Genomic DNA, 24155 nt, shown 5'->3' on the forward strand with positions numbered 1-24155 from the left:
GAGGTAGGGACAATGAAAGATGTTGTTGTTAAAGTGGAAGGAACAGATCCCATAGCTCAGAAACAGTACCGATTGCCTCCAGATTCAATTGAGCCTTTGTCCAAAATTATTGAAGAACTACTTCAACAAGGCGTCATACGCAAATCAAATTCGGTGACAAACTATCCGTTATGGGCAGTTAAGAAACCAGATAATTCTTATAGAATGCTTCTAGATCTGCGTATGTTTAATAAATGTACCCCAAATGTGGCGCCAATTGTAGCAGATACCCCCGACATCATGTCTCGATTGAATGCTAAGGCAAAGTTTTTCTCGGTACTGGATATCAGTAATGGTTTTTTCAGTATTCAGATAGAGAGGAGTTGTCAATACAAATTTGCTTTTACTTTTCTGAATGAGCAATATGTATTTTGCAGATTACCACAAGGGGCGCACATGTCACCTAGTCTGTTTCATCAGGCATTGGCAAAAGTGTTATCAAAATTCTCAAGGCAAGATTGTATCCTACAGTATGTTGATGATATCTTGTTGGCAACTGAGAGTAGAGAGGAACACCTCACCTTGCTAGCAGAGTTGTTTAATCTGTTGTACGAGTCAGGATTGAAATTAAATCCAAGGAAGGTCCAATTACTGAAACAAGAGGTTCAGTACTTGGGAGTTTTGATAAGTCCAGGCCAGAGACGTCCTTTGCATGAAAGAGTAGCAACAGTAGCAGCTTTGCCTGTACCTACAACTTTCAAAGCTTTAAGACAATTCCTGGGACTTGTAAATTTTTCTAGAGACTTCATAGAGGGCTTTGCTGAAAAAGCTAAACCCTTATATGACTTACTAAAAAGTACTGATGATGACAATTTGTTTGGTCCATGGGGAGATGAGCAGCAGAAAGCGTTTGAACAACTTAAACTTGATTTACAGAGAGCACCAGCTTTGACAACTGTGTATCCATCTAAGCCTTTTGCTTTACAAGTTCATACCTCGGAGACGGCTGTCTCGGCAGTTTTACTGCAGCTACAGGGAAAGGAATGGAGAATAGTTGGCTATTTTTCCAAACTCCTTTCACCTGGGGAAAAAGGGTTTGAAACGTGTGCAAGACATCTGGTGGGTGTACACTTTGCAGTCAAGGCGACTGAACATATTGTTGGGTTTAACAAACTAATTCTGCAGACCCCTCACTCCACCTTGAAATTGCTTTTTGAAAAAAGTATCCCAGGAGTGTCACATCAAAGATTTGCACATTGGTTGTTGTCTTTATCTCCAAAACAGATTGAAGTGGATCATAAAGCTAAATATGTGCTCCCTCAACTAATGCAATATGAGGGTGAATCACATGAGTGTGTTGAGACATTTCAGGGGGATTTTCCATCTCTTTTTAGAAAAGAAGTAGAGGAAACTGATGAACCAGTATTTGTAGATGGTTCTAGATTTTGTTTGAAAGGACAATATTATACCGGATATGCCATTTGGTTTCCAAAGAAAGGTCGAGCTATTCAGCATAGACTACCAGGACATTTTTCTGCACAGAGAGCAGAAATCGAAGCTGTTAAAACAGTATTGGAAATTAATGAGAAAGAAAATAATGATCCTTTGGTAATCTATAGCGATAGTTCATATGTCGTACGTTCACTAACAGACTACTTACCTGTGTGGAAAAAACGAGGTTTTGTGGATTCATCTAACAAAATCTTAAGTCATGTTGATACATTGCAGACTATCTTTGAGCTTGCTTCTAAAAATCCTAACCGATATGCTATTGTCAAAGTACCTGGCCATAGCAGAGGGACTAGTGATTTAGCTTTGGGAAATGAGAAAGCAGATTCTCTAGCCAAGGAAGCAGCTTTGATAGGAGAGATAGTGATGGAACTAGAATCGTTGGAAGTACTACCAGTAAAGAGTAAGGAAGCAAATTTACCTTCATTTAGTGATGAACAGATGAAAGATCCGTTCATTGTGGAATGTAAGAATAAAATAACACCTCCTTTTGTTTGTGAAAATGGAGTGATTTGTTATGAAATGCAAGGTAATTTACTTCCAGTTGTGCCTAAACACTTGCAGACGGAATTCACCCGCTATAATCATGAAAGTTTAGGTCATGTGGGTCAGCAAAAGTTGCTGGAAATTCTCAAAGAGAAGTTTTATTGGGACAAAATGGAGGACTCTGTACAAAATGTTGTTCAGTCATGTCTCATTTGTGCTCAAGTAAACCCCAGGCCTAAAGGACAAAAGCCTCCACTTCTAAGAATTGCACCTGCAGACGGTCCGTGGTCTACATTGCAGATTGACTACGTAGGTCCCCTACCTTCAGGTAAACAAGGTCTCAGGTACGCATTGGTTGTGGTAGATGTATTTTCTAAGTGGGTAGAACTGTTGCCTGTCAGGAAAGATGATGCTTTGTCTACGGCAAAAGCATTAGTGAATCATGTTTTTTGTACTTGGGGAATCCCAAGGATGATTTCATCTGACAGGGGGAGCCATTTTACTGGCAAAGTCATGCAGGCTGTTTGCGCAATCCTGGGGGTACGTCAACAATTCCATGTTCCATACCATCCTCAGTCCGCAGGTATTGTAGAAAGAATGAACAGAACGATTAAGTCTAGAATTGCAAAAATGTTACTTGATAAAGGAAATACTTGGGTTGATGCAGTACCTCTGGTATTGATGAGTATTAGGGGAACAAGCTCCTCAACTACCCAGTATACACCTTTTGAATTAATGACAGGAAGGAAAATGCCATTGATCTTTCCTCATGAACCGTTTTTGTCTACTCCACAGAAAGATGCCATTGCAAGAACTAAGTGGTTACAGATACTTCAGGAGAATTTAAAAACAATTCTTCCTCACGCAGCGTCTAGAATGCAGCGTATGGTACCGCCTCACTCTTCTAAATTTGTGAAAGGAGCATCAGTAATGATTAAGACTTTTAGGAAGGCGGGACCTTGGGAAAGTAATTGGGAAGGACCGTTTGAAATAATCGATACTATGGGTCAAGTTATGATCCTTGTTCAAAGAACAGAAAAGACTGTGAAAAATACCCGTAGGCAGCAGAAGCTGTGGGTACATGTTGACCAGTGTAAATTGTATGTTTCTAACTAAATTCTGTTCTTGCAGGAACAAAGTTCTGCAAGAAAATGGAGGAACAAAACTGTTTACTATTGGACAGAGAACCTCCAAAGAAACGGCAATACAAGAAGCGTGACATCAAGATAGCGTGTTACATATTACTTCCATGGTTGTTGGTGCTGAGTTTTTTGGTTGCTGTGTTGTTTGATCTATACCAGAAGCCAATTGGAATGGATGATCCAACAAAGGATTTACCACAGAAGATATTGTTATCACATAAAATAAGAGAAGTTCAGGTGGATCGACTCCTGACATCAGACATTGATACATCAAGAGACATTGTTGGACGAATTAGATTAATTATGGTTAAGATATACAGATTTTGTATTTGATGGGGAAAATCTGGAACAATTAGATGTTTCAGCTTGTCTTCATTTTGTTTCCAAAGTAATATGTCTTCCAGGGCAAGAAAAAGTTGTCTATCATTCTTGTTTTCACAATCATTCATCATGTGAGGCCAGGATTGAAAGTGTTACATCTATGCATGAATTAATGACTCAAGTAAAAGGAGGGAAAGTTTGTTGTCAGGTAATGAAGGAAGAGTCATTGGTCAGAGCATTCTTTTCAAATTGTATGCATAATGAAACTCTTCACAGAGGATTATATTGCATAGAAGGAGAATTGAAAAAGTTGGAGATAGATGGGAAAAAGTTTAATGTCTCCACTATGGGCATAGAGCGTTTAAAAACACTACCTCTGCAATTTAATCTCACACAGATAGACCATTTTCCTTGGAAAACATGGACTGAGGAAATAAAGAAAGATAAGGGATTATTGGCCATATTAAAACAACAATTGAAAGATGCCGAAATTGTTTTCCAACATAAACAAGGTGAATTCGAACAAATTCAACATCAATGGAATGATATGTCTGGAGTTAGTTGGTGGTCAAAATTTAAAAAAATCAGTAAATTAGTGGTCACAATCTTCGGTAAAATCCGCAGCTGGGAATATATTGTTGAATCCAATTGTTATTATAGCTATACTTGTTTTATTATGTATTATTTATCAAAGTTTTCTTATGTGTAGAATAAGTAAGATATATAAACATGTTAAGTATGAAGTAGATAAGGGAGATGGAATATTAAGGGAATTGATAAAAAGAGCACAATCCTCTCATTCCATAACAAATGTAGAGAAAAGGGTGTCTCATGCTAATGATTATCATATGGTCCCAGGTAAAGTGTGATGTGATTGTAGTATAAATGTGATACGAATGTGATACGAATGGTGAGTAAATGTGTATATTTGAAAAGATATGATAAGGATATTATCCTATCATCAGGGGGAATTGTAAAATATTCTAATACATTTTCTAACCTCAATTAAGAAATGGACCATATATAATTATTAGTATAGGCAATAGTCAAAGATATGTAATTATTGGGCATAAATAAATGATAATTAAGATATATTAATGTTTCAAGGTTTCCTTGACCTTAAATATAGAATAAAGGATTTGCTGAACAGGCAGTCTATAGATAGGATAGTAGCTTGCTAATGCATGGTATAGTTGTAACTCTAAAAGGGCATTACAATATACGTACAGCGACCACCTAAAATAGGGTTTGGGCGTGTAAGACCTAAGTGAACATGTTTGAACACCTAATTAGGTGAAGACCAATAGACTGACATCATTTTCAAATGATATATAAGCTTGGTGTACGAGAGGCAAGGGAGGAGAGGTAGAGGAGAGATGTACTTGCCATCCACAGACTCTTCTTGTCCCAACACTCCCTCCCTCCATCCTCAGGAATGCATAGGACAGATGTCATGAACTAAATTCCTTTCCAAGGTTTTGTAAGACTTGTTTCGTATTTTTGTTATCTTCTTTTTATATTCTTCGTCTATTTTTGTTCGTATTAAATGTTTTACCTTTGTTTGCATCTAAGTGACTCTGCCTATTTTTGACGCACATACATTTATATGTGATCCAATTATTTGAAGTTTGTATTGGCCCTATATATATTTTCTTACAGGGACTCAGTGTCTTCAATCACGAGCTTTTCCACAGGTTTCGAGGCACCCGAAGTTTTGGTTGAAAACTTCTGCTTTTGCATCTTCCAATCAGTCCAATAGTAGTTCGATTCTGGAACGGGTCCACAGTTGAATGCTGTTTTTTTAATGAAAAAAGCCCAAATCCTCACAGAGCTCTTGCACTATGCTGCCATCTCACTCGATGGTCAAGCCACGCCCCCGTAGCTTCCACATACTGCATCCCACAACATTACTTTTATGTTGGTTGTTATTTGGACTGCTGAAGGCATGCTTTAAAGCAGTTTTGGTGAATTAGAAACAAAAAAAGTTTTTTTGCAAAAAAGTATGGTGATAGGTGTGGATAGCTTCATTATTTGAAAACTAGATAGCTTCATGTTTTCATCCAAATACTGTATAGCTTGTAGCTTCCACATACTGCACCCCACAACATTACTTTTATGTTGGTTGTTATTTGGGCTGCTGAAGGCATGATTTAAAGCAGTTTTGGTGAATTAGAAACAAAAAAAGTTTTTTTGCAAAAAAGTATGGTGCTAGGTGTAGATAGCTTCATTATTTGAAAAGTAGATAGCTTCATGTTTTCATCCAAATACTGTATTGCTTGTAGCTTCCACATACTGCACCCCACAACATTACTTTTATGTTGGTTGTTATTTGGGCTGCTGAAGGCATGATTTAAAGCAGTTTTGGTGAATTAGAAACCAAAAAAGTTTTTTTGCAAAAAAGTATGGTGCTAAGTGTAACTAGCTTCATGTTTTCATCTAAATAGTGTATTGCTTGTAGCTTCCACATACTGCACCCCACAACATTACTTTTATGTTGGTTGTTATTTGGGCTGCTGAAGGCATGATTTAAAGCAGTTTTTGGTGAATTAGAAACAAAAAAAGTTTTTTGCAAAAAAGTATGGTGTTAGGTGTAGATAGCTTCATGTTTTCATCCAAATACTGTTTTGCTTGTAGCTTCCACATACTGCACCCCACAACATTACTTTTATGTTGGTTGTTATTTGGGCTGCTGAAGGCATGATTTAAAGCAGTTTTGGTGAATTAGAAACAAAAAAAGTTTTTTTGCAAAAAAGTATGGTGCTAGGTGTAGATAGCTTCATGTTTTCATCCAAATACTGTATTGCGTGTAGCTTCCACATACTGCATCCCACAACATTACTTTTATGTTGGTTGTTATTTGGACTGCTGAAGGTATGATTTAAAGCAGTTTTGGTGAATTAGAAACAAAAAAAGTTTTTTTGCAAAAAAGTATGGTGCTAGGTGTAGATAGCTTCATTATTTGAAAACTAGAGAGCTTCATGTTTTCATCCAAATACTGTATATCTTGCAGCTTCCACATACTGCACCCCACAACATTACTTTTATGTTGGTTGTTATTTGGGCTGCTGAAGGCATGATTTAAAGCAGTTTTGGTGAATTAGAAACAAAAAAAGTTTTTTTGCAAAAAAGTATGGTGCTAGGTGTAGATAGCTTCATGTTTTCATCCAAATACTGGATTGCGTGTAGCTTCCACATACTGCATCCCACAACATTACTTGTGTTGGTTGTTATTTGGACTGCTGAAGGCATGATTTAAAGCAGTTTTGGTGAATTAGAAACAAAAAAAGTTTTTTTGCAAAAAAGTATGGCGCTAGGTGTAGATAGCTTCATGTTTTCATCCAAATACTGTATTGCTTGTAGCTTCCACATACTGCACCCCACAACATTACTTTTATGTTGGTTGTTATTTGGGCTGCTGAAGGCATGAGTTAAAGCAGTTTTGGTGAATTAGAAACAAAAAAAGTTTTTTTGAAAATAGTATGGTGCTAAGTGTAACTAGCTTCATGTTTTCATCCAAATACTGTATTGCTTGTAGCTTCCACATACTGCACCCCACAACATTACTTTTATGTTGGTTGTTATTTGGGCTGCAGAAGGCATGATTTAAAGCAGTTTTGGTGAATTGGAAACAAAAAAAGTTTTTTTGCAAAAAAGTATGGTGCTAGGTGTAGATAGCTTCATGTTTTCATCCAAATACTGGATTGCGTGTAGCTTCCACATACTGCATCCCCCAACATTACTTTTATGTTGGTTGTTATTTGGACTGCTGAAGGTATGATTTAAAGCAGTTTTGGTGAATTAGAAACAAAAAAAGTTTTTTGGCAAAAAAGTATGGTGGTAGGTGTAGATAGCTTCATTATTTGAAAAGTAGATAGCTTCATGTTTTCATCCAAATACTGTATAGCTTGTAGCTTCCACATACTGCACCCCACAACATTACTTTTACTTTGGTTGTTATTTGGGCTGCTGAAAGCATGATTTAAAGCAGTTTTGGAGAATTAGAAACAAAAAAAGTTTTTTTGCAAAAAAGTATGGTGCTAGGTGTAGATAGCTTCATTATTTGAAAAGTAGATAGCTTCATGTTTTCATCCAAATACTGTATAGCTTGTAGCTTCCACATACTGCACCCCACAACATTACTTTTATGTTGGTTGTTATTTGGACTGCTGAAGGCATGATTTAAAGCAGTTTTGGTGAATTAGAAACAAAAAAAGTTTTTTTGCAAAAAAAGTATGGTGCTAGGTGTAGATAGCTTCATTATTTGAAAACCAGATAGCTTCATGTTTTCATCCAAATACTGTATAGCTTGTAGCTTCCACATACTGCACCCCACAACATTACTTTTATGTTGGTTGTTATTTGGGCTGCTGAAGGCATGATTCAAAGCAGTTTTGGTGAATTAGAAACAAAAAAGTTTTTTTGCAAAAAAGTATGGTGCTAGGTGTAGATAGCTTCATGTTTTCATCCAAATACTGTATTGCTTGTAGCTTCCACATACTGCACCCCACAACATTACTTTTATGTTGGTTGTTATTTGGGCTGCTGAAGGCATGATTTAAAGCAGTTTTGGTGAATTAGAAACAAAAAAAGTTTTTTTGCAAAAAAGTATGGTGCTAGGTGTAGATAGCTTCATGTTTTCATCCAAATACTGTATTGCTTGTAGCTTCCACATACTGCACCCCACAACATTACTTTTATGTTGGTTGTTATTTGGGCTGCTGAAGGCATGATTTAAAGCAGTTTTGGTGAATTAGAAACAAAAAAAGTTTTTTTGAAAAAAGTATGGTGCTAGGTGTAGATAGCTTCATGTTTTCATCCAAATACTGTATTGCTTGTAGCTTCCACATACTGCACCCCACAACATTACTTTTATGTTGGTTGTTATTTGGGCTGCTGAAGGCATGATTTAAAGCAGTTTTGGTGAATTAGAAACAAAAAAAGTTTTTTTGCAAAAAAGTATGGTGCTAGGTGTCGATAGCTTCATGTTTTCATCCAAATACTGTATTGCGTGTAGCTTCCACATACTTTTCAAATAATTTTTATTACAGTTTTATAAAATACAAAACAAAAGTAAATGTAGACATCGAACATATGAGACTGTCAAACAGTATCGCACATACAATATACAGCGTATAATAATAATTCAAATTGAAACCATAGAATTGGGAAATAGTAGTTACAACAATTATCACTCGAAAGAGAAAAAAAAAACAAGGGGGGAAAAAACAGGGGGGGGAAATGGAAATGTAAATTATTAAAATCTTCAATCCGGAAGTCTCTGTCTTCACTTTAACCAAAGTTATCTCGCCATATAAAAAAAACACATATGGATGAAAGATTAAGAAGAAGCGTGCAGAAATGTAAAATTAAAAAAATAATAATTTAAAGGAACAAAAAAGATAAACTAAAGTAAAAATTTCTTTCTAATTTTCTCTTCCCAGGTGTCCCAAAAAAATAAAAGTTGTGTTTTAAAAGCTGAGGGTGGCCTAATGGAAGATTCATAAGATTTATTCTCCAAAGTCATATACAAGATTTCTTTTACAGTCGGAACAACTCCTGTTTTCCAATACTTAGGGATAAGGATAGTAGCTGCAATCAGCAAATGACCTATGATGATCTTATCTATTTTAGGCAAATCAGACGGAAAATGTTTAAAAATACATAGTTCTGGCCCAAGTACCTCAATCTCGCTATTTATAAGCTTAATTATTGGTAATAAAGAGTCCCACATAGGTTTAATTAATGGACAATCCCAAAAAATATGAAGGAGATTACCTGGGCCATTACAGCCTCTCCAACATTTAAAACTTGTAGTCATCTTCATGCGAAAAAGCCTTTCCGGGGTCAGGTACCATCTGTATATTATCTTAAAATGATTTTCAAAATGTTGTGCGCATTGTGTTATGCCCCTTAGTCCCGAGAACACATCATTCCAGACAGCTAGATCGTATGTTTTACCTAATTCCTCTTCCCAGGCCGATAAAAATTTAAGTTTTTCTGAAACCTTCGAGGAGAGGGAAGAGATGAGACTGATCCACATCAAAATCAGATATATTAAATCGTTCTTGAATAATTTGAAGAATGAAGTCATAATCACATTGCCTGTCAGCATCTAAATTATATTTTTTTTGTAATTTTGGAAATGATAGAGCCGAATTATTCTTAAAGAAATCATTAATAGAAAAAATATGTTTGCCATTCCAGTAATCTATATCTAGGTCTGGAAGAACATATCTCAAGGAACCAAGTGACATCGCCCTGGACCAAGTAATAGAACCTGGTAATTTATTAAATAATCTATCCCAAGAGAGTATAGCCAATTTAGTTGAGGGGTACATTTTTGTAAACCTGGGCCGATTAGAATGTGAAACCCATAAAACATCTTTTATACAAAAAGGTTTTAGTTTATTAATTTCCATAATAAGCCATCTAGGCCAATCCCTGTCCAAATTAAATTTGAAAGCGCTAGAAGCATTCGATGCATAATAATAATTCCTAAAATCTGGCACCCCCAATCCGAAATTGTCTCTAGAATTAGTCAAAGTGGTAAATTTGACTCTGCTAGGCTTCTTCCTCCAGATAAACTTTATGAGGGCAGAACGCACCGAATCAAAAAAAGAAATAGGCACACTTAAAGGTATGGCTCTTAAAAAATACAAAATCTTAGGGAGAATAACCATCTTAATGGAGTGTATTCTACCCAACCATGAAATCTCAAGATTGTCCCGCCTCTCAAGATCCAGTAGCAAAGAGGGCCAAAAAGTCTTTAAATTGTAAGCATACATATGTTTTAAATTTTTACATAAATGAATGCCTAAATAGGAAATAAAGGTCTTCCTCCAGTCAAAGTCATACGATCTTTTAAGAGCAGTCAAATCATTCCTCTTTATATGGAATGGTAATGCCTGTGTTTTGCTATCATTAATTTTATAAAAGGACACTTCACGAAATTCTCTAAGAAGAAAAAATAAATGACCCATAGAAGTAGCTGGATCACTTAACGTAAGAATTACATCGTCTGCAAATAAACCCAATTTGTGAGTATCTCCATCTATTGTAACACCCTGAATATTACTATCAACTCTTATTGCCTCAGCCAAAGGTTCAATAGCTAAAGCAAAAAGTAAAGGTGACAAAGGGCAACCCTGCCTAGTCCCATTGGATAACGAGAATGAGTCGGACAAAACTCCAGAGGCCAGTACTTTTGCAGTAGGCTTCTGATACAAAGCAAAAATAGCTTTTCTCAAAGCAGCTGGGAACCCAAACCGAATCAAAACATCTTCCAAATATCCCCAATGGACCCTATCAAATGCCTTTTCAGCATCGAGTGATAAAAATAAAGAGGGGTGTTTAGATTTTTGAATATATGAGATCAAATTAATAAAACGTCTCGTATTGTCTGTTGCTTGACGTCTGGGAATAAAACCTACTTGATCGTTATGAACAAGCAGAGGCAATAAATTTGAGATACGATTAGCTAATATTTTCGAGTATAATTTGGTGTCATTATTAATTAGAGAAATGGGCCTAAAATTGGAACACCTATCAGGTTCCTTCCTGGGTTTAGGTAAAGTAGAAATTTGGGCACAAAGGGATTCATCAGGAATATAGCCACTTTTCCAATATTCGTTAAACAATTTCGTTAAATGTGGCAATAAGATATTTTTAAATTTGTGATAGTATAGAGCAGAAAAACCATCAGGACCCGGTGCCTTACCAGATGGAGTATCTTTAATAGCTTGAAGCACCTCCTCCAAAGAAATGTCCGACTCAAGAAATTCAACATGAAAATCAGGGATTCTAGGGAGATTAGTTTTATCCAAAAATTCAGTTATTTTAGCAGAGGTTGGTTGCGTTTCCAGAGGGGAATCTTTAAGGTTATAAAGTGACTTATAATATGCAGCAAAAGAATTAGAAATGTCCCTAGGATGGAAAATTTTCTGGCCAGAATCATCCAATATATAAGCTATTCTAGATTGTATAGTTTTTTGTTTTAATTTATTCGCTAATAAATTAGAGGCTTTATTACCCTTTGAGTAAAATGACATTTTTAAAGATCGTAAAGTTTTAGCAGTCTTTTCCAAATTAAGTTTATCCAATTTTGTTTTCACGTCTTTAATTAAAGCTGAAACAGAGAAAGAAGGGCCTAACTTATTTGCTAAATTTAAATTATATAATTCTTTCTCCAAAGTTTTAACATTTGCAGACGATGGTTTCCTAATATAAGAATTTCTCTGAATAAAATGGCCTCTTAACACAGCCTTATGAGCATTCCAAATAGTAGAATATGGAATATCTTCAGTAATGTTTTCTTCAAAATATGAAGATAACGTTTTTTCAGCCAAGATTTTTTCATCTATGTTATTCAAAATGAAATCATTCAGTCTCCAATGTCTATAAGGGATATGTGGTATTGTTTCATGAATACCCAAAGTAATAGGAGCATGATCTGACCATTTAAAATCTAAAATTTCAGCTTTCTCAATAAAAGCTAACATATTTTCAGGCACTAGAAAGCGATCGATACGAGAGTACATATTGTGGCCAGCTGAGTAAAAAGTATAATCTCTTTCATTAGGATGTAGGAGACGCCACACATCATAGTAACATCTGGATTGCAACAATTTGGAGCTCCTCTTTGCAGTGGACATATGAGAATTTGAATTGGGAGAGGAGTCCTCCCTTGAGACATCACTTTCAGGGTCCAATACGAAATTAGTATCACCACAAACAATCACTCTCCCCCTACATTCATCAAGAGCTGTTTGCATAAAGTTTTTCAAATATTGAAATTGGGAACTCGTTGGAAAATAAACATTGAAAATGGAATAATCTACGTTATTCACTTTACCCACCCATAACACATATCTACCGTCAGGATCAATAATAGTTGTCAAAGTCTTGATAGCCAATGATTTGTTAAAAAAAATAGAAGTTCCCCTAGCCTTTGAAGAAAACTTAGAATGAAATTGAATGGGATAATACCTTGCAAAAATGTGGGGATTAAAATCATTTTTAAAGTGGGACTCCTGTATGCACAAAACATCTACACGCTTCTCCCTAGCCTCCTTCAACAACAGCCTTCTTTTATGAAAAGAGCCCAATCCCTTAACATTAAAGGACATTATTTTCAATACCATTGATTATAAGGAACATCAAAAATGAACACAAGACTGTAAATGGCTAAAACACAAAATAAAGGGATTGGGCCTAACACATCAAATTTTAAAAACATCAAAGGGTATTGTAAAGGAGGTACAAGCACGCACAGCGAGAGAACCAAAAGAAACAAAATAAGAAGTATCACACAAGAGCTTCCATTGATTACAAAAGGGTAGGGGAAAAACAACAAAACTTAAAAAGAAATGATTCCCTTCCTAATGGGGAACCAACTAAATTTGGAACAAATAAAATATATACCAAAGATAAAAAAATAGGCCCAAAGAGAGGAGTAAAAAGAAATTAAAAATATACTCCTCTCCATTGATGGTAAAAAAAAAAGGCCTTACTGTTGGGGTGGTAGCGAGAGAACAGTGAGGACAGGGATAATGTAATAATTAATAATGTTGCATAAAAACGAATGAAAAAAAATAAAAAATAAAAGAAATCTATTAAAGACCCACACATATAAGAAAAAAAAATAGAAACAAAAGAAAACAAATAAAAATGGAAATAAATAATAAAAAAAAACATTATCAACAAGTAGCCAGTTCGAATTAAGACAGTTTTTAAACAATAGCTGGGCGGTGTCCCTGTAGCAGTGTTTCTTAACAACATATCCATGCTACTGCAATGTTTATTTAACAAAGAAGTTCCGGTTGTTTACTCCTGAGAACAATAGAGGAATAGGGAAATTCCAGAGATTTGCAATAGGTGTGGCACGCCCAGTCAGCGCCATCAACTTGCAAAAAGAAAACAAAAAATAGAAAAACACGGAAAAAAAAAATCAATGTCTATATGTATAGAGCACATATCAATAAATCAAACCTATTACTCCGCAATAATGGCTTCTTCATCCAATATAGCTGCAGCTTCTGCAATTTTGGTATGCATTCTGCGATCAAATCTTTGTCCCTTAGATTCGTGATGTCTTGGCGAAAATATTTGTAAAAAATCCTTTCCCTCTTCCGGTGATGTTATAACATAGTTCTGACTGTCATGCCTAAATAAAACTTTAACAGGGAATCCCCATCTGTATCGGATATTCAGAGCTTGTAATTCCCTTGTAAGAAATTGAAAATCTTTTCTTCGTGACATAGTGGAAGCAGAAAAATCTTGAAAGAATTTGAGGTTTGTATACTCCTCACAGAGATTAGCACCCGTTCTCACAGCAGTCAGGAACTCATCCTTAACATTGAAGAAATGTAATCGTGCTATAGTGTCCCTTGCAGCCTCCTTAGGAGCTCGGTTGGACTTCTGCAGCCGATGGCATCGGTCAATCAAAATCTCTGGTTCAGCACGATTTTTCAGAACTGAGCCAATAATTTTTTTAACATATGCGCCTAGATCTTGATTTTGTATGGATTCAGGTATATTTCTGATCCGTATATTATTGCGCCTACTACGATCTTCCAAATCAGCAATTTTTAGTTTACTTAGCTCGAATTGGTGTTCAAGCAGATCCACACGCTTTTCTAACTCTAAATGTGAGTTCCTCTGCAGACCAAGAGCCTGTTCAGTACGATCCACACGAATGTCCAGTTCGTTTATATCCTTCTTAATAACGGAAATCTCTTTCATCAAATCATCACGAATCCCATTCCTGAGATCCGTAAGCAGCTTAATTAATCGAGGTTCCGTAACAGTCATACCTGATCTCTCAAACTCCTCACCCATCTTAGCCTGTTTCTTACGTGGGGATTCAGTGTCTTCAATCACGAGCTTTTCCACAGGTTTCGAGGCACCCGAAGTTCTGGTTGAAAACTTCTGCTTTTGCATCTTCCAATCAGTCCAATAGTAGTTCGATTCTGGAACGGGTCCACAGTTGAATGCTGTTTTTTAATGAAAAAAGCCCAAATCCTCACAGAGCTCTTGCACTATGCTGCCATCTCACTCGATGGTCAAGCCACGCCCCCGTAGCTTCCACATACTGCACCCCACAACATTACTTTTATGTTGGTTGTTATTTGGGCTGCTGAAGGCATGATTTAAAACAGTTTTGGTGAATTAGAAACAAAAAAAGTTTTTTTGCAAAAAAGTATGGTGCTAGGTGTAGATAGCTTCATGTTTTCATCCAAATACTGTATTGCGTGTAGCTCCACATACTGCATCCCACAACATTACTTTTATGTTGGTTGTTATTTGGGCTGCTGAAGGCATGATTTAAAGCAGTTTTGGTGAATTAGAAACAAAAAAAGTTTTTTTGCAAAAAAGTATGGTGCTAGGTGTAGATAGCTTCATTATTTGAAAAGTAGATAGCTTCATGTTTTCATCCAAATACAGTATTGCTTGTAGCTTCCACATACTGCACCCCACAACATTACTTTTATGTTGGTTGTTATTTGGGCTGCTGAAGGCATGATTTAAAGCAGTTTTGGTGAATTAGAAACAAAAAAAGTTTTTTTGAAAAAAGTATGGTGCTAAGTGTAACTAGCTTCATGTTTTCATCCAAATACTGTATTGCTTGTAGCTTCCACATACTGCACCCCACAACATTACTTTTATGTTGGTTGTTATTTGGGCTGCTGAAGGCATGATTTAAAGCAGTTTTGGTGAATTAGAAACAAAAAAAGTTTTTTTGCAAAAAAGTATGGTGCTAGGTGTAGATAGCTTCATGTTTTCATCCAAATACTGTATTGCTTGTATCTTCCACATACAGCACCCCACAACATTACTTTTATGTTGGTTGTTATTTGGGCTGCTGAAGGCATGATTTAAAGCAGTTTTGGTGAATTAGAAACAAAAAAAGTTTTTTTGCAAAAAAGTATGGTGCTAGGTGTAGATAGCTTCATGTTTTCATCCAAATACTGTATTGCTTGTAGCTTCTACATACAGCACCCCACATTACTTTTATGTTGGTTGTTATTTGGGCTGCTGAAGGCATGATTTAAAGCAGTTTTGGTGAATTAGAAACAAAAAAAGTTTTTTTGAAAAAAGTATGGTGCTAAGTGTAAATAGCTTCATGTTTTCATCCAAATACTGTATTGATTGTAGCTTCCACATGCTGCACCACACAACATTACTTTTATGTTGGTTGTTATTTGGGCTGCTGAAGGCATGATTTAAAGCAGTTTTGGTGAATTAGAAACAAAAAAAGTTTTTTTGCAAAAAAGTATGGTGCTAGGTGTAGATAGCTTCATTATTTGAAAAGTAGATAGCTTCATGTTTTCATCCAAATACAGTATTGCTTGTAGCTTCCACATACTGCACCCCACAACATTACTTTTATGTTGGTTGTTATTTGGGCTGCTGAAGGCATGATTTAAAGCAGTTTTGGTGAATTAGAAACAAAAAAAGTTTTTTTGAAAAAAGTATGGTGCTAAGTGTAACTAGCTTCATGTTTTCATCCAAATACTGTATTGCTTGTAGCTTCCACATACTGCACCCCACAACATTACTTTTATGTTGGTTGTTATTTGGGCTGCTGAAGGCATGATTTAAAGCAGTTTTGGTGAATTAGAAACAAAAAAAGTTTTTTTGCAAAAAAGTATGGTGCTAGGTGTAGATAGCTTCATTATTTGAAAAGAAGATAGCTTCATGTTTTCATCCAAATACTGTATTGCTTGTAGCTTTCACATACTGCACCCCACAACAATACTTTTATGTTGGTTGTTATTTGGTCTGCTGAAGGCATGATTTAAAGCAGTTTTGGTAAATTAGAAACAAAAAAAGTTTTTTTGCAAAAAAGTATAGTGCTAGGTGTAGATAGCTTCATGTTTTCATCCAAATACTGTATTGCTTGTATCTTCCACATACAGCACCCCACAACATTACTTTTATGTTGGTTGTTATTTGGGCTGCTGAAGGCATGATTTAAAGCAGTTTTGGTGAATTAGAAACAAAAAAAGTTTTTTTGCAAAAAAGTATGGTGCTAGGTGTAGATAGCTTCATGTTTTCATCCAAATACTGTATTGCTTGTAGCTTCTACATACAGCACCCCACATTACTTTTATGTTGGTTGTTATTTGGGCTGCTGAAGGCATGATTTAAAGCAGTTTTGGTGAATTAGAAACAAAAAAAGTTTTTTTGAAAAAAGTATGGTGCTAAGTGTAAATAGCTTCATGTTTTCATCCAAATACTGTATTGCTTGTAGCTTCCACATGCTGCACCACACAACATTACTTTATGTTGGTTGTTATTTGGGCTGCTGAAGGCATGATTTAAAGCAGTTTTGGTGAATTAGAAACAAAAAAAGTTTTTTTCCAAAAAAGTATGGTGCTAGGTGTAGATAGATTCATTATTTGAAAAGTAGATAGCTTCATGTTTTCATCCAAATACTGTATTGCGTGTAGCTTCCACATACTGCATCCCACAACATTACTTTTATGTTGGTTGTTATTTGGGCTGCTGAAGGCATGATTTAAAGCAGTTTTGGTGAATTAGAAATAAAAAAAGTTTTTTTTGCAAAAAAGTATGGTGCTAGGTGAAGATAGCTTCTTTATTTGAAAAGTAGATAGCTTCATGTTTTCATCCAAATACTGTATTGCTTGTAGCTTCCACATACTGCACCCCACAACATTACTTTTATGTTGGTTGTTATTTGGGCTGCTGAAGGCATGATTTAAAGCAGTTTTGGTGAATTAGAAACAAAAAAAGTTTTTTACAAAAAAGTATGGTGCTAGGTGTAGATAGCTTCATTATTTGAAAAGTAGATAGCTTCATGTTTTCATCCAAATACTGTATTGCTTGTAGCTTCCACATACTGCACCCCACAACATTACTTTTATGTTGGTTGTTATTTGGGCTGCTGAAGGCATGATTTAAAGCAGTTTTGGTGAATTAGAAACAAAAAAGTTTTTGTGCAAAAAAGTATGGTCCTAGGTGTAGATAGCTTCATGTTTTCATCCAAATACTGTATTGCTTGTAGCTTCCACATACTTTTCAAATAATTTTTATTACAGTTTTATAAAATACAAAACAAAAGTAAATGTAACTATAACATCAAACATATGAGACTGTCAAACAGTATCGCACATACAATATACAGTGTACAATAATAATTCAAAATGAAACCATAGAATTGGGAAAGAAGCGTGCAGAAATGTAAAATTAAAAAAATAATAATCTAAAGGAACAAAAAAGATAAACTAAAGTAAAAATTTATTTCTAATTTTCTCTTCCCAGGTGTCCCAAAAAAATAAAAGTTGTGTTTTAAAAGCTGAGGGTGGCCTAATGGACGATTCATAAGATTTATTCTCCAAGGTCATATACAAGATTTCTTTTACAGTCGGAACAACTCCTGTTTTCCAATACTTAGGGATAAGGATAGTAGTTGCAATCAGCAAATGACCTATGATGATCCTATCTATTTTAGGCAAATCAGACGGAAAATGTTTAAAAATACATAGTTCTGGACCAAGTATCTCAATCTCGCTATTCATAAGCTTAATTATTGGTAATAAAGAGTCCCACATAGGTTTAATGAATGGACAATCCCAAAAAATATGAAGGAGATTACCTGGGCCATTACAGCCTCTCCAACATTTAAAACTCGTAGTCATCTTCATGCGAAAAAGCCTTTCCGGGGTCAGGTACCTTCTGTATATTATCTTGAAATGATTTTCAAAATGTTGTGCGCATTGTGTTATGCCCCTTAGTCCCGAGAACACAACATTCCAGACAGCTAGATCGTATGTTTTACCTAATTCCTCTTCCCAGGCTGATAAAAATTTAAGTTTTTCTGAAACCTTCGAGGAGAGGGAAGAGATGAGACTGATCCACATCAAAATCAGATATATTAAATCGTTCTTGAATAATTTGAAGAATGAAGTCATAATCACATTGCCTGTCAGCATCTAAATTATATTTTTTTTGTAATTTTGGAAATGATAGAGCCGAATTATTCTTAAAGAAATCATTAATAGAAAAAATATGTTTGCCATTCCAGTAATCTATATCTAGGTCTGGAAGAACATATCTCAAGGAACCAAGTGACATCGCCCTGGACCAAGTAATAGAACCTGGTAATTTATTAAATAATCTATCCCAAGAGAGTATAGCCAATTTAGTTGAGGGGTACATTTTTGTAAACCTGGGCCGATTAGAATGTGAAACCCATAAAACATCTTTTATACAAAAAGGTTTTAGTTTATTAATTTCCATAATAAGCCATCTAGGCCAATCCCTGTCCAAATTAAATTTGAAAGCGCTAGAAGCATTCGATGCATAATAATAATTCCTAAAATCTGGCACCCCCAATCCGAAATTGTCTCTAGAATTAGTCAAAGTGGTAAATTTGACTCTGCTAGGCTTCTTCCTCCAGATAAACTTTATGAGGGCAGAACGCACCGAATCAAAAAAAGAAATAGGCACACTTAAAGGTATGGCTCTTAAAAAATACAAAATCTTAGGGAGAATAACCATCTTAATGGAGTGTATTCTACCCAACCATGAAATCTCAAGATTGTCCCGCCTCTCAAGATCCAGTAGCAAAGAGGGCCAAAAAGTCTTTAAATTGTAAGCATACATATGTTTTAAATTTTTACATAAATGAATGCCTAAATAGGAAATAAAGGTCTTCCTCCAGTCAAAGTCATACGATCTTTTAAGAGCAGTCAAATCATTCCTCTTTATATGGAATGGTAATGCCTGTGTTTTGCTATCATTAATTTTATAAAAGGACACTTCACGAAATTCTCTAAGAAGAAAAAATAAATGACCCATAGAAGTAGCTGGATCACTTAACGTAAGAATTACATCGTCTGCAAATAAACCCAATTTGTGAGTATCTCCATCTATTGTAACACCCTGAATATTACTATCAACTCTTATTGCCTCAGCCAAAGGTTCAATAGCTAAAGCAAAAAGTAAAGGTGACAAAGGGCAACCCTGCCTAGTCCCATTGGATAACGAGAATGAGTCGGACAAAACTCCAGAGGCCAGTACTTTTGCAGTAGGCTTCTGATACAAAGCAAAAATAGCTTTTCTCAAAGCAGCTGGGAACCCAAACCGAATCAAAACATCTTCCAAATATCCCCAATGGACCCTATCAAATGCCTTTTCAGCATCGAGTGATAAAAATAAAGAGGGGTGTTTAGATTTTTGAATATATGAGATCAAATTAATAAAACGTCTCGTATTGTCTGTTGCTTGACGTCTGGGAATAAAACCTACTTGATCGTTATGAACAAGCAGAGGCAATAAATTTGAGATACGATTAGCTAATATTTTCGAGTATAATTTGGTGTCATTATTAATTAGAGAAATGGGCCTAAAATTGGAACACCTATCAGGTTCCTTCCTGGGTTTAGGTAAAGTAGAAATTTGGGCACAAAGGGATTCATCAGGAATATAGCCACTTTTCCAATATTCGTTAAACAATTTCGTTAAATGTGGCAATAAGATATTTTTAAATTTGTGATAGTATAGAACAGAAAAACCATCAGGACCCGGTGCCTTACCAGATGGAGTATCTTTAATAGCTTGAAGCACCTCCTCCAAAGAAATGTCCGACTCAAGAAATTCAACATGAAAATCAGGGATTCTAGGGAGATTAGTTTTATCCAAAAATTCAGTTATTTTAGCAGAGGTTGGTTGCGTTTCCAGAGGGGAATCTTTAAGGTTATAAAGTGACTTATAATATGCAGCAAAAGAATTAGAAATGTCCCTAGGATGGAAAATTTTCTGGCCAGAATCATCCAATATATAAGCTATTCTAGATTGTATAGTTTTTTGTTTTAATTTATTCGCTAATAAATTAGAGGCTTTATTACCCTTTGAGTAAAATGACATTTTTAAAGATCGTAAAGTTTTAGCAGTCTTTTCCAAATTAAGTTTATCCAATTTTGTTTTCACGTCTTTAATTAAAGCTGAAACAGAGAAAGAAGGGCCTAACTTATTTGCTAAATTTAAATTATATAATTCTTTCTCCAAAGTTTTAACATTTGCAGACGATGGTTTCCTAATATAAGAATTTCTCTGAATAAAATGGCCTCTTAACACAGCCTTATGAGCATTCCAAATAGTAGAATATGGAATATCTTCAGTAATGTTTTCTTCAAAATATGAAGATAACGTTTTTTCAGCCAAGATTTTTTCATCTATGTTATTCAAAATGAAATCATTCAGTCTCCAATGTCTATAAGGGATATGTGGTATTGTTTCATGAATACCCAAAGTAATAGGAGCATGATCTGACAATTTAAAATCTAAAATTTCAGCTTTCTCAATAAAAGCTAACATATTTTCAGGCACTAGAAAGCGATCGATACGAGAGTACATATTGTGGCCAGCTGAGTAAAAAGTATAATCTCTTTCATTAGGATGTAGGAGACGCCACACATCATAGTAACATCTGGATTGCAACAATTTGGAGCTCCTCTTTGCAGTGGACATATGAGAATTTGAATTGGGAGAGGAGTCCTCCCTTGAGACATCACTTTCAGGGTCCAATACGAAATTAGTATCACCACAAACAATCACTCTCCCCCTACATTCATCAAGAGCTGTTTGCATAAAGTTTTTCAAATATTGAAATTGGGAACTCGTTGGAAAATAAACATTGAAAATGGAATAATCTACGTTATTCACTTTACCCACCCATAACACATATCTACCGTCAGGATCAATAATAGTTGTCAAAGTCTTGATAGCCAATGATTTGTTAAAAAAAATAGAAGTTCCCCTAGCCTTTGAAGAAAACTTAGAATGAAATTGAATGGGATAATACCTTGCAAAAATGTGGGGATTAAAATCATTTTTAAAGTGGGACTCCTGTATGCACAAAACATCTACACGCTTCTCCCTAGCCTCCTTCAACAACAGCCTTCTTTTATGAAAAGAGCCCAATCCCTTAACATTAAAGGACATTATTTTCAATACCATTGATTATAAGGAACATCAAAAATGAACACAAGACTGTAAATGGCTAAAACACAAAATAAAGGGATTGGGCCTAACACATCAAATTTTAAAAACATCAAAGGGTATTGTAAAGGAGGTACAAGCACGCACAGCGAGAGAACCAAAAGAAACAAAATAAGAAGTATCACACAAGAGCTTCCATTGATTACAAAAGGGTAGGGGAAAAACAACAAAACTTAAAAAGAAATGATTCCCTTCCTAATGGGGAACCAACTAAATTTGGAACAAATAAAATATATACCAAAGATAAAAAAATAGGCCCAAAGAGAGGAGTAAAAAGAAATTAAAAATATACTCCTCTCCATTGATGGTAAAAAAAAAAAAGGCCTTACTGTTGGGGTGGTAGCGAGAGAACAGTGAGGACAGGGATAATGTAATAATTAATAATGTTGCATAAAAACGAATGAAAAAAAATAAAAAATAAAAGAAATCTATTAAAGACCCACACATATAAGAAAAAAAAATAGAAACAAAAGAAAACAAATAAAAATGGAAATAAATAATAAAAAAAAACATTATCAACAAGTAGCCAGTTCGAATTAAGACAGTTTTTAAACAATAGCTGGGCGGTGTCCCTGTAGCAGTGTTTCTTAACAACATATCCATGCTACTGCAATGTTTATTTAACAAAGAAGTTCCGGTTGTTTACTCCTGAGAACCATAGAGGAATAGGGAAATTCCAGAGATTTGCAATAGGTGTGGCACGCCCAGTCAGCGCCATCAACTTGCAAAAAGAAAACAAAAAATAGAAAAACACGGAAAAAAAAAATCAATGTCTATATGTATAGAGCACATATCAATAAATCAAACCTATTACTCCGCAATAATGGCTTCTTCATCCAATATAGCTGCAGCTTCTGCAATTTTGGTATGCATTCTGCGATCAAATCTTTGTCCCTTAGATTCGTGATGTCTTGGCGAAAATATTTGTAAAAAATCCTTTCCCTCTTCCGGTGATGTTATAACATAGTTCTGACCGTCATGCCTAAATAAAACTTTAACAGGGAATCCCCATCTGTATCGGATATTCAGAGCTTGTAATTCCCTTGTAAGAAATTGAAAATCTTTTCTTCGTGACATAGTGGAAGCAGAAAAATGTTGAAAGAATTTGAGGTTTGTATACTCCTCACAGAGATTAGCACCCGTTCTCACAGCAGTCAGGAACTCATCCTTAACATTGAAGAAATGTAATCGTGCTATAGTGTCCCTTGCAGCCTCCTTAGGAGCTCGGTTGGACTTCTGCAGCCGATGGCATCGGTCAATCAAAATCTCTGGTTCAGCACGATTTTTCAGAACTGAGCCAATAATTTTTTTAACATATGCGCCTAGATCTTGATTTTGTATGGATTCAGGTATATTTCTGATCCGTATATTATTGCGCCTACTACGATCTTCCAAATCAGCAATTTTTAGTTTACTTAGCTCGAATTGGTGTTCAAGCAGATCCACACGCTTTTCTAACTCTAAATGTGAGTTCCTCTGCAGACCAAGAGCCTGTTCAGTACGATCCACACGAATGTCCAGTTCGTTTATATCCTTCTTAATAACGGAAATCTCTTTCATCAAATCATCACGAATCCCATTCCTGAGATCCGTAAGCAGCTTAATTAATCGAGGTTCCGTAACAGTCATACCTGATCTCTCAAACTCCTCACCCATCTTAGCCTGTTTCTTACGTGGGGATTCAGTGTCTTCAATCACGAGCTTTTCCACAGGTTTCGAGGCACCCGAAGTTCTGGTTGAAAACTTCTGCTTTTGCATCTTCCAATCAGTCCAATAGTAGTTCGATTCTGGAACGGGTCCACAGTTGAATGCTGTTTTTTAATGAAAAAAGCCCAAATCCTCACAGAGCTCTTGCACTATGCTGCCATCTCACTCGATGGTCAAGCCACGCCCCCGTAGCTTCCACATACTGCACCCCACAACATTACTTTTATGTTGGTTGTTATTTGGGCTGCTGAAGGCATGATTTAAAACAGTTTTGGTGAATTAGAAACAAAAAAAGTTTTTTTGCAAAAAAGTATGGTGCTAGGTGTAGATAGCTTCATGTTTTCATCCAAATACTGTATTGCGTGTAGCTCCACATACTGCATCCCACAACATTACTTTTATGTTGGTTGTTATTTGGGCTGCTGAAGGCATGATTTAAAGCAGTTTTGGTGAATTAGAAACAAAAAAAGTTTTTTTGCAAAAAAGTATGGTGCTAGGTGTAGATAGCTTCATTATTTGAAAAGTAGATAGCTTCATGTTTTCATCCAAATACAGTATTGCTTGTAGCTTCCACATACTGCACCCCACAACATTACTTTTATGTTGGTTGTTATTTGGGCTGCTGAAGGCATGATTTAAAGCAGTTTTGGTGAATTAGAAACAAAAAAAGTTTTTTTGAAAAAAGTATGGTGCTAAGTGTAACTAGCTTCATGTTTTCATCCAAATACTGTATTGCTTGTAGCTTCCACATACTGCACCCCACAACATTACTTTTATGTTGGTTGTTATTTGGGCTGCTGAAGGCATGATTTAAAGCAGTTTTGGTGAATTAGAAACAAAAAAAGTTTTTTTGCAAAAAAGTATGGTGCTAGGTGTAGATAGCTTCATGTTTTCATCCAAATACTGTATTGCTTGTATCTTCCACATACAGCACCCCACAACATTACTTTTATGTTGGTTGTTATTTGGGCTGCTGAAGGCATGATT

The sequence above is a fragment of the Spea bombifrons genome, chromosome 8 (genome assembly GCF_027358695.1).
Source record: "Spea bombifrons isolate aSpeBom1 chromosome 8, aSpeBom1.2.pri, whole genome shotgun sequence".
Taxonomy (NCBI): Eukaryota; Metazoa; Chordata; class Amphibia; order Anura; family Pelobatidae; genus Spea; species Spea bombifrons.